The following is an 8,900-nucleotide window of genomic DNA, read 5'->3' on the forward strand; positions in this document are numbered from 1 at the left end:
ATCAATGTTTGCATAATGTCAGTAAACTATGGGCCCATAATAATGATTTAAACATTATTATTCTTATAAATATAATTTTATTGAACTCATATTTTGAGCACATACATATCAATCAAAGTTCCATGTCTTTTGGAAGTGGTAACTAAATTGTCCCTGTTAAGAAGTTCCATCTAATCAGTCAGAAATTATAAGACATGTGATAATCACTATAGTAGACATATGCAGAATTCTTGCTATTGGAAAACAGATAATTTCTTTTCTTTTTCTTATGGTGATATATTATAGGATCTCATGAAAAAATTTACAGGAGAAATTAAAAATGAGCCAGTCATTGAAATATAAGTAGGAAAATAAAAAAAGAAATAGACCTGCCCCCAAAGAGGGTAGGACATACTGAGTAAAGAAAACAAAATAAATAAAGGCACAATGTCAAGAAAACAAAGGGCTTGCTTAGAGAATAGCAGTGTTGTAGTATAGAAATACTATAGGAACTCCAGGATATATGCTATTAAGCCTTACATTATTAAACAGTTCAATAAAATTAAATTCGCAGAAGTTAATGTAAAAACAGGTAAAAGCCCACAAGAAAAAACAAAAATGAAATATCAAGCTTTTACTTTGTAAGCATGAATAATTTCAGTTCTCTTATTGAGCTATTCCTTATTCTTTTCTTCAGTTCATCTGATCATCACTCAAAGCTTTCAATGTAAAGATTCCTATATTTTAAACATTAAACTGAGTATCTTTCTAGTTATTGATAGGGCTGCCATATAAAATGCAAGATAGAGTTAAATTCAAATTTTAGACAATGATTTTTTTAGTTATTAATATGTGCCACATAATGTCTAATCTTTCTGTGTTATTGTAGGTAATGTCATTTTCTTATTCCTTTACATGCATTTAATAATTTCTCTTACCATAGTTTTCAATAATTAGATTATGATGCACATGTAGTGATTTTTTCTGTTTATTTTAATTTACTTTAGATATTCTTTATGCTTTCAAATTCACTGATTGTTTCTTCTGCAGGTATATTCTGTACAGTATAACTTTATTTCAGAGACTGTATCTTTATCTAGAAATCTGGGTGTGCTCTAAAGGACATGGAAATACAGAAAGTATTAGGAAAGAATTAGTGTGTATTTTTTAGCATCCCACCAGCTCCTTTAAGTGTATTATGAATATCCATTATTATCAAAATCATAGTGGTCATTTAATCCAAAAGCACTTTGCCAGATAATTCTGGTGAGTACTCCTCATAGCACAATGTAAAAATCTAAGATGACTTTTTAAAGTTGAAGGCATACCTCAAATATTATTGCTGGAATGCATGGGTACATTTGTTTGCACACACCTACACACAAATCTAACCCTACATGTGTATGCACATGTACACATGAGTACATGCTACATGCACATACACACATACATACAACATAAGATACATTTTCTTTTTAAGGCCCAGTATGGCATGTTGCAGCATGTTTTGTTTTTTGTTTTTTGTTTTTTAAGATTTATTTATTTATTTATTTATTTATTTGTTTATTGGACAGAAATCACAAGTAGGCAGAGAGACAGGCTGAGAGAGAAAGGGGAAGCAGTTTTCCTGATGAGCAGAGATCCCAATACAAGGTTGGATCCCAGGACCCTGAGATCATGACCTGAGCTGAAGGCAGAGGCTTAATCCACTGAGCTATCCAGGCACTGCCCTCCCCCTTTTTTAATGCTATGTTGACCTTGTTTTGAGGCCCTGACCTGAGACCAGTCAGTTCCCCTCCTGAGAAGTCAATCAAGTCCACACCCTCCATGTTCTTGGCTATTATACACTTGCTCTGATAACCTGAGGGCCAGGTACCACACAAACAGGAGCAGCCTCTATGCCCCCACGCTTGCTGAAATTATTCATATTAGCCAATCATAAACCTGCTTTCCTTGTCTCACCCTTTACTTCCTGCAAAAATGTACAAAAATAAAAGGGCTTATCTACAGTCCCTCTCTTTCCCTCTGCGTTGTGACCTGGCCCAGTGCTTTCTGTGTCTGTGTAATTTCCTGTTTTTCTCCAGGCAACTGTGAATCTAACCAAACTCTACAGCTCTTTCTAGTTTCTCCTCTTAATCTGCATCTGGCCTCACCCAAAGTTAAGATGGTTAAAATACATGCCTACTGTGTCCTTTGTCCTTTGAGTTATTATACCAAGGCAAATGATCAAACTTCCAAACTTGAAACCCTATCTTTAATCAAACAACAAATTTTTAAAAAAATGTAGTATATTTAAAATATTTTACTTCCTGCATTCTCATTGTATATTAAACATGAGGGTACTTGGAACAAAGATAAGTATGTCCATACTTTTATTTAAAGAAGAAAAATGACTACTTTCAGAATTTCTACATAACTCATTTTAGTATAGGATCAATGAAGAATGCAGTCCAGTTTGTAAAAAGGGATTGAGTCTGGTTTTTAAAGTAGATGGGATTTACACTAAAAAACAAAGTTTACAAAACTTTGGAATAGCAGAAATAGTAAAGATAAAGGAGTCACAACAGTAAAAAAAGTAACATCTAGCATTCAGGAATTTAAAAAAAAAAAAAAGCAGAAATTACACAAATCTCTTTTGTTAGACTGCCTGTAAAACCAAAGTGGATAATTTGTCATAAGATGTTCAAATCTACTTGTAAAAATTTATTTTATGGTGTCTACTGAAGCAGTCACATGTTTGCCAATACAATGGTGAAAATAATAATTTCTGCTTCTCTTTTATCTTTCAGATCTTGCAGGGAATGTCTTGCTTTGGGAATCTCAAGTCTGAAACCCTGCTAAGAGGATTTCTTAACATTCAGTCCCTGTGATAGAAGAGCACTGAATGGCTAAGAGATTGCCTGACCCATCCACCCCTTTCCTTATTAAGCATTCATAAACAGTCTCATTAATATTTAATTTAAAATAGCAATGTCAACTAAAGTGTTTTTCTTTGTAACCTGATGAAATTATGCCTCATACAAATTAAAATGCACTCACCTTCTCCCTGAAAAAAGAAGAGATCATAGCACAAGAAATCACTGTTTCCATCCTAATATGTTCATTCCACTTATTTTTCAGTCAAAATCCTACTTTCTTTTACTAGAAGACTTACTATTTTAACCCTCACTAGCACATTTTATATAAAATAGTAGGGGGAAGAGAATGAGAATAAACATGGCTAATATGGACGATGTATGCACAAAAACATAGAAGTAAATATGCTTAGTAACCATAGATTTTGTTTGAAATTATTAATGAGGCCATGATTGCTATTAATAATTGCTTTCATCCACTACTCTACTTCTCAAATGATTTCAGTTATTTAAGAAATAATAAAACATCTTATTCCTTGAGGATCTGAGTCATTAAGATCTTGATATCTAATTTTTTTCCATTAATTACTCCTTCAATTGCTTCCATTAATGCTGGCTATGGGAAGGGATCCTGGGTGGTTTAGTCAGTTAAGCATCTGCCTTAAGCTCAGGTCATGATCTCAGGCTCATGGGATGGAGCCCTGCATCGGGCTCCCTGCTGAGTGGCCAGTCTGCTTCTCCCTCTCCCTCTTTGATCTCTCTTGTTTTCACTCTCTCTCAAATAAATAAATAAAATCTTGAAAAAAAAAAAAAAAAAAGGGCTGCTTATCCTTGTCTGGATTCAGGCATATTCCTCATCCCCATTATGAAGCAGTGTCCATACTTCCATTTGATAATCAGGTTTAATACGCCAAAGACACAGCATGTTTCCATGTATTTCAAAGGCATAGCAAGGTCAAATTGACTTGTTATCAGTTTCATATTCCAGTTCAATAGAAATACTGTTTGTACTATGAGAAAAGCAATCCTATGCTGCCAACTTGCATGCACCTAGTTAAGGATGGAAGGAAAAATGTTTGCAATTGTATTTTTGAGCAACAATTCAAGGAACCAAATTTCACTCTCTAATTTCTGAACCTGTGTAATTTAACTAAGGGCAGATATCATATGTTTATCACTGTTCAAAACAAAAGAACACATGTTGAAGGATAGCACAGAAAACTCCCATGTTACTGCCTCCCTCCTGTTCTGTCAGCAAGACATTGATAGACTATTGCACTATTCTCACAGGTTAAATATTCCTTGATGATTTGGAATCTAGGAATATTAGTGAATTATACTGGTACATTCATATTGTCTCAATTTTCGATAGTAAAATATGTTCCTTGGTCAAGATCAAAAAGGTATTTCATGCCAGGATAGGGCATGAGGCATTCTGTAAGAATATTTAAGAATTATGCCTGCAGTCAACAAAAGCAAAACCATATTCAGAATATTCTCCAGTTTGGGTGACAAACTGCTATCCTTTCCATCATAGAAGGGGAACATTGTAATTGACTTTGGCACCAAGTTACTGTATTCTTTTTTTCCTTCCTGTTAAATGTTGCCATTTTGGAGGTTAATTATTAGTCTCCAATGTTGCTGTGTTGGTACTCAACAGTAGCAATAATCAGATCTGCCTTCATGAGAGGAAGTCCATGTTGCTAAACCAATTCTCATTATTTATGCTTAAAAACTTTTTAAAGTCTATTGTATACATCTATAAAATAAGTTCATTTTTTGCCTAAAAAATAGACTGATATCCATAAGATAGGTTATTTTGTCCATCTGATTAATGAGAACCTTCTGCAATTGATGGTCTTTTGTTAGTAACCACATGAGACTTAAAATATTCTCATATTTCTGTTTATTCTGAGAGTTCTATCTCCATATCACTTCTGAAGCTTCCTTTGTCTTCATGTCTTTTACTTTTCTTGACCATGTGTGTCCGTTTAAGCTATTACCACTTTCTGTGATTGTGAGACCTGATTTCTGATTACTTTACTTCTGAATTAAATGTCAAATAAGTTACTTGAACATTTGTTTCCTGAGAAGATTTATATCAACCATTATTCTTCCAGCCACAATTCTTAATTCCACTGAATGGGACTGTAGCGTTGTACCATTCTACTTCCATTGCACTGTTCTATTATATACTTCCAGAAGTTGCCAATATATGTGAATGGAGCCCTATTTTTAATTTCTCAGCTATTTATAGAAATATTTTCATGAAATTATAAATGTGAATTGAAGGAGCAGTGCATCAATGTGCTTGGAGTAGATGCCATTTAGTCTGAAACAATGGCCTGTTCAAAACAGGCCATTGAAACATTTCATCAGATATTTGTCTTAATCCTTTTATCAAGGGGCTGTTGTTAACATCTTTATTTCCACTCATAATAACTATTTTTAACTTCTATCAAAAGAGTTTTGCTTCCCATTCAGTAGCAAGCAGAATATGTGATAGAGGGGCACCTGGGTGGCTCCATGGGTTAAAGCCTCTGCCTTTGTTCAGGTCATGGTCCTGTGGTCCTGGGATCAAGTCCCGCATTGAGCTCTCTGCTCGGTGGGGAGCCTGCTTGCCCTCTCCCTCTTCTCTGTCTGCCTCTCTGCCCACTTGTGATCTCTGTCAGTTAAATAAATAAAATCTTAAAAAAAAAAGAAAGGAATTGGTTTTTTCATTTCTACAAGAATGTCTATTGGAATGTTGATGGGGATTGTGTTAAATCTTTAGATCCTTTTGGGTAATATCAACATATTAATAGCAAGTCTTCTATGAAATCTATGGAAATATGGGATAGCTTTTCATTTATTTAGGTCTTCTATGATATCTTTTGGCAATATGTTGCAGTTTGAAATGTACAAATTCATCATTTATTTTGTTAAATTTATTTTAATCTTCTAATGCTATTGTAAATGAAATTATTTTCTTAAGTTCCTTTTTGGAATATTCATTGATAGTGCATATAAACTGAACTTTTTTTTTTTTTTTTGGTCCTTAACCTTAACCTCTGCAATTTTGCTGAAATTAGTTATGAGTTCCAGTAGCTTTTGGGTACATGCTTGAGGATGTTATACATATTGGATCATACCATCTGTAAACAGAAATGATTTTAGTACTTCCTCCACAGGTTAGACAACTTTTATTTATTTTTCTTGTCTAATGACTCTGGATAGAACACCTAACATAAAATTGAGTAATTGTGGTAAAAGTGGGCATTCTTTTCAAGTTTCTGAGTTAACAAAAAAGTTTCCAGTCTTTCACAAGATAGTATAATGTTAGCTGTTTTTCAAAAATGCCCTTCATCAAGTTGAGGAAATTTCCTTCTATTCTTAGTTGTCTGAGTGTTTTTACCAATAATGGTTTTTGAAATTCTTTTCAAATTTTTTTTCTAAAATCAATAGAAACGATCATTTTCTTTTTGTTCTATTCATCTAGATGTTACATTGAATGATTTTCTTATATTGAAATATCCTTGCATTCCTGGGATAAATTCATGTTATGTATAATCCTTTTGATATGCTGTTATATTCAGTTTGTTAGATCATGTTGAGGATTTTGCACCGTAGTCAAAAAGGGTGTTGGTATGTAATTTTCCCTTCTTATGATATCTATACCTGGCTTAGTATCTGGGTAATTTTGGATTATAGAATGAGTTAAAAAGCATTCCTTTCTCTTTAGCTTTTTTAAAAGAGTTTGATAACAATTTTTGTTAGTTTTAATTTATGTTTGGTAGGATTCACTAGTGAAACCATCTGGCCATGGACTTTTATTTGATGAGAGGTTTTGGTTAGTGATTCAATCACTTTAGCTGTCATGGATATGTCAAGATTTTTCTGTATCTTCTGAGTCAGGTTATTTGTGTTTCTAGGAAATTTTTCACTTTTTCTAGATTTCCTGTTAACATAGAATTGTTCATAGTATTTTCTTACAATCCTTTTTAATTTTGTAAGATCAATAATTTTAACTCTCGTTTCTGATTTTAGCTGTATATACCTATTCTCTTTTTTTCTTTGTCATTTAATTAAAAGTTTGTCAATTTTTTTGATCGTTTAAGTGAACCAAGTTATGGTTTCATTGATTCTGGGTTTTTTTTTTTAATTCTCTATTTCATTTATCTCTGCTGTGAACTTTATTATTTCTTTCCTTCTGAAAGACTTGGGTTTAGTGGTCTATTATTTCTGTAGTTCCTCAAGGTATAAAGTTGGGTTGTTAATTTGAAATATTCTTTTTGAACATAGGTATTTACTACAATAAATTTCTATTTGAACAATACCTTTACTTTATTCCTATGTTCAGAAATCTTGTATTTTAATTTTTACTCATCTCTAGGTGTTTTTAAAAATGTTTTCTTATGATTTATACTCTACTTATTAGCTGTTTAAGAGTGTGTGACTTAATTATGATATATTGGGAATTCTTTTTTCCAGTTTTCCTTCTGTTACTGATTTCTGGCTTCATTACATTGTGGTCATAAAAGATACTTTGTATGATTTCAATCTTTTTCTATTTATATGTTTTGTTGTTGTTCTAGCATATAGTCTTCCTTAGAGAATATCCCATGTGCACTTGAGGGTAATGTGTATTCTGGTGTTGTTGGGTAGAGTGATCTGTATGTCTAGTAGGCCTAGTTGATTTATAATGTTGTTAAAGTCCTTTATTTCCTCATTGATTTTATGTCCAAGTGGTTATAGAACTGTTTATTTCTACTTTTATTTCTGTCACCATTTGTATCATATATTTCATGTCTCCATGTGGTGTCTTAGTAATCATAATTGTTACAGCTTCTTGATGAATTGACACTTTTATCAACATGTAATATCCTTTTAATAATAATTTTTGACTTAAAGTCTATTTTGTGTGATATTTATTTAGCTACCCGGTACTATTTGGTTACCATTTGCATGGAATACATATTCGATCCTTCTTTTTCACTCTCTATGTATATTTGGAGGTAAAGAGAATATCTTGTGGATATTTAATTTAAATATTTAATAATTTAATAAATATTTAATTTAATAAATATTTAATTTAAATAATTAATTTAATTAATTTAAGCATTTAATCCATTTAAATTTCAGGTAAATGTGATAAGGAAAGGCTTTTGTCATTTTGCTATTTATTTTCTCTCTATATTATACTTTCTTGATTGTTTTACCCTCCATTATTGCTTTTTTGTTTTGTTTTGTTTTGTTTTGTTTAATTGATGTTTTGTAGTGAACTATTTCTCATTTCCTTATGTGTATATTTTGAAGATATTTTCTATAAGAATACTATGGGAATTAAATTTAATCTATATTTACTACAATCTAGTGGAAGTTGCTACAAAATTATGTTCATCCTTATAAAAAACTTGCTCTTATACAGCTCAATCCTTTCTTGTATATTGTTTTTGTCAAACATATATTTATATGTTGTTTGCCTGATAATATTAAATTATAATTTTTCTTTATTTTTGTTTTGAATTATGTAGGAAATAAAAAGTGGTTGAAAACCAAAAATTTAATAATACTGGCTTTTATATTTACCCATTTAGTTACCCTTATCAAATATATTTCTTGCTTTATATGGCTTTGAGTTACTGTTGACAAGGAGCTTTTCTTATTGGGCAGGTCTAGTGGGTAGGGAACATTTTATATTTTGCTTATCTGGAAATGGGATAATTTTTTAAAGACTAACTGATGCAGTATTTTTGATTGATAATACTTTAAATATGCCATCTCTCTTCCTTTTGGCCTCATATTTTTTTATGGAATTAAGCTATTAATCTTCTTGAGGATCTCTTATATGTGATGAGTTGCTCTCTTGCTGCATTCAAGTTATGTCTTTTTTTTTTTAAACTGTTTGATTATAATGTGTCACTACATTATGTTCTATGAGTTATCCTATTTGAAGTTTGTTAAGCTTCTTGGTTATTTAGATTTATACCTTTCATCAAATTTGGTAAATTTTCATCTATTATTTCTTCAAATATATATTTTTTACCTTTCTCTCTCTCTCTCTACTCTTGTTGTAATTCCCATACA

Source organism: Mustela nigripes, chromosome 1 (genome assembly GCF_022355385.1).
Source record: "Mustela nigripes isolate SB6536 chromosome 1, MUSNIG.SB6536, whole genome shotgun sequence".
NCBI lineage: Eukaryota > Metazoa > Chordata > Mammalia > Carnivora > Mustelidae > Mustela > Mustela nigripes.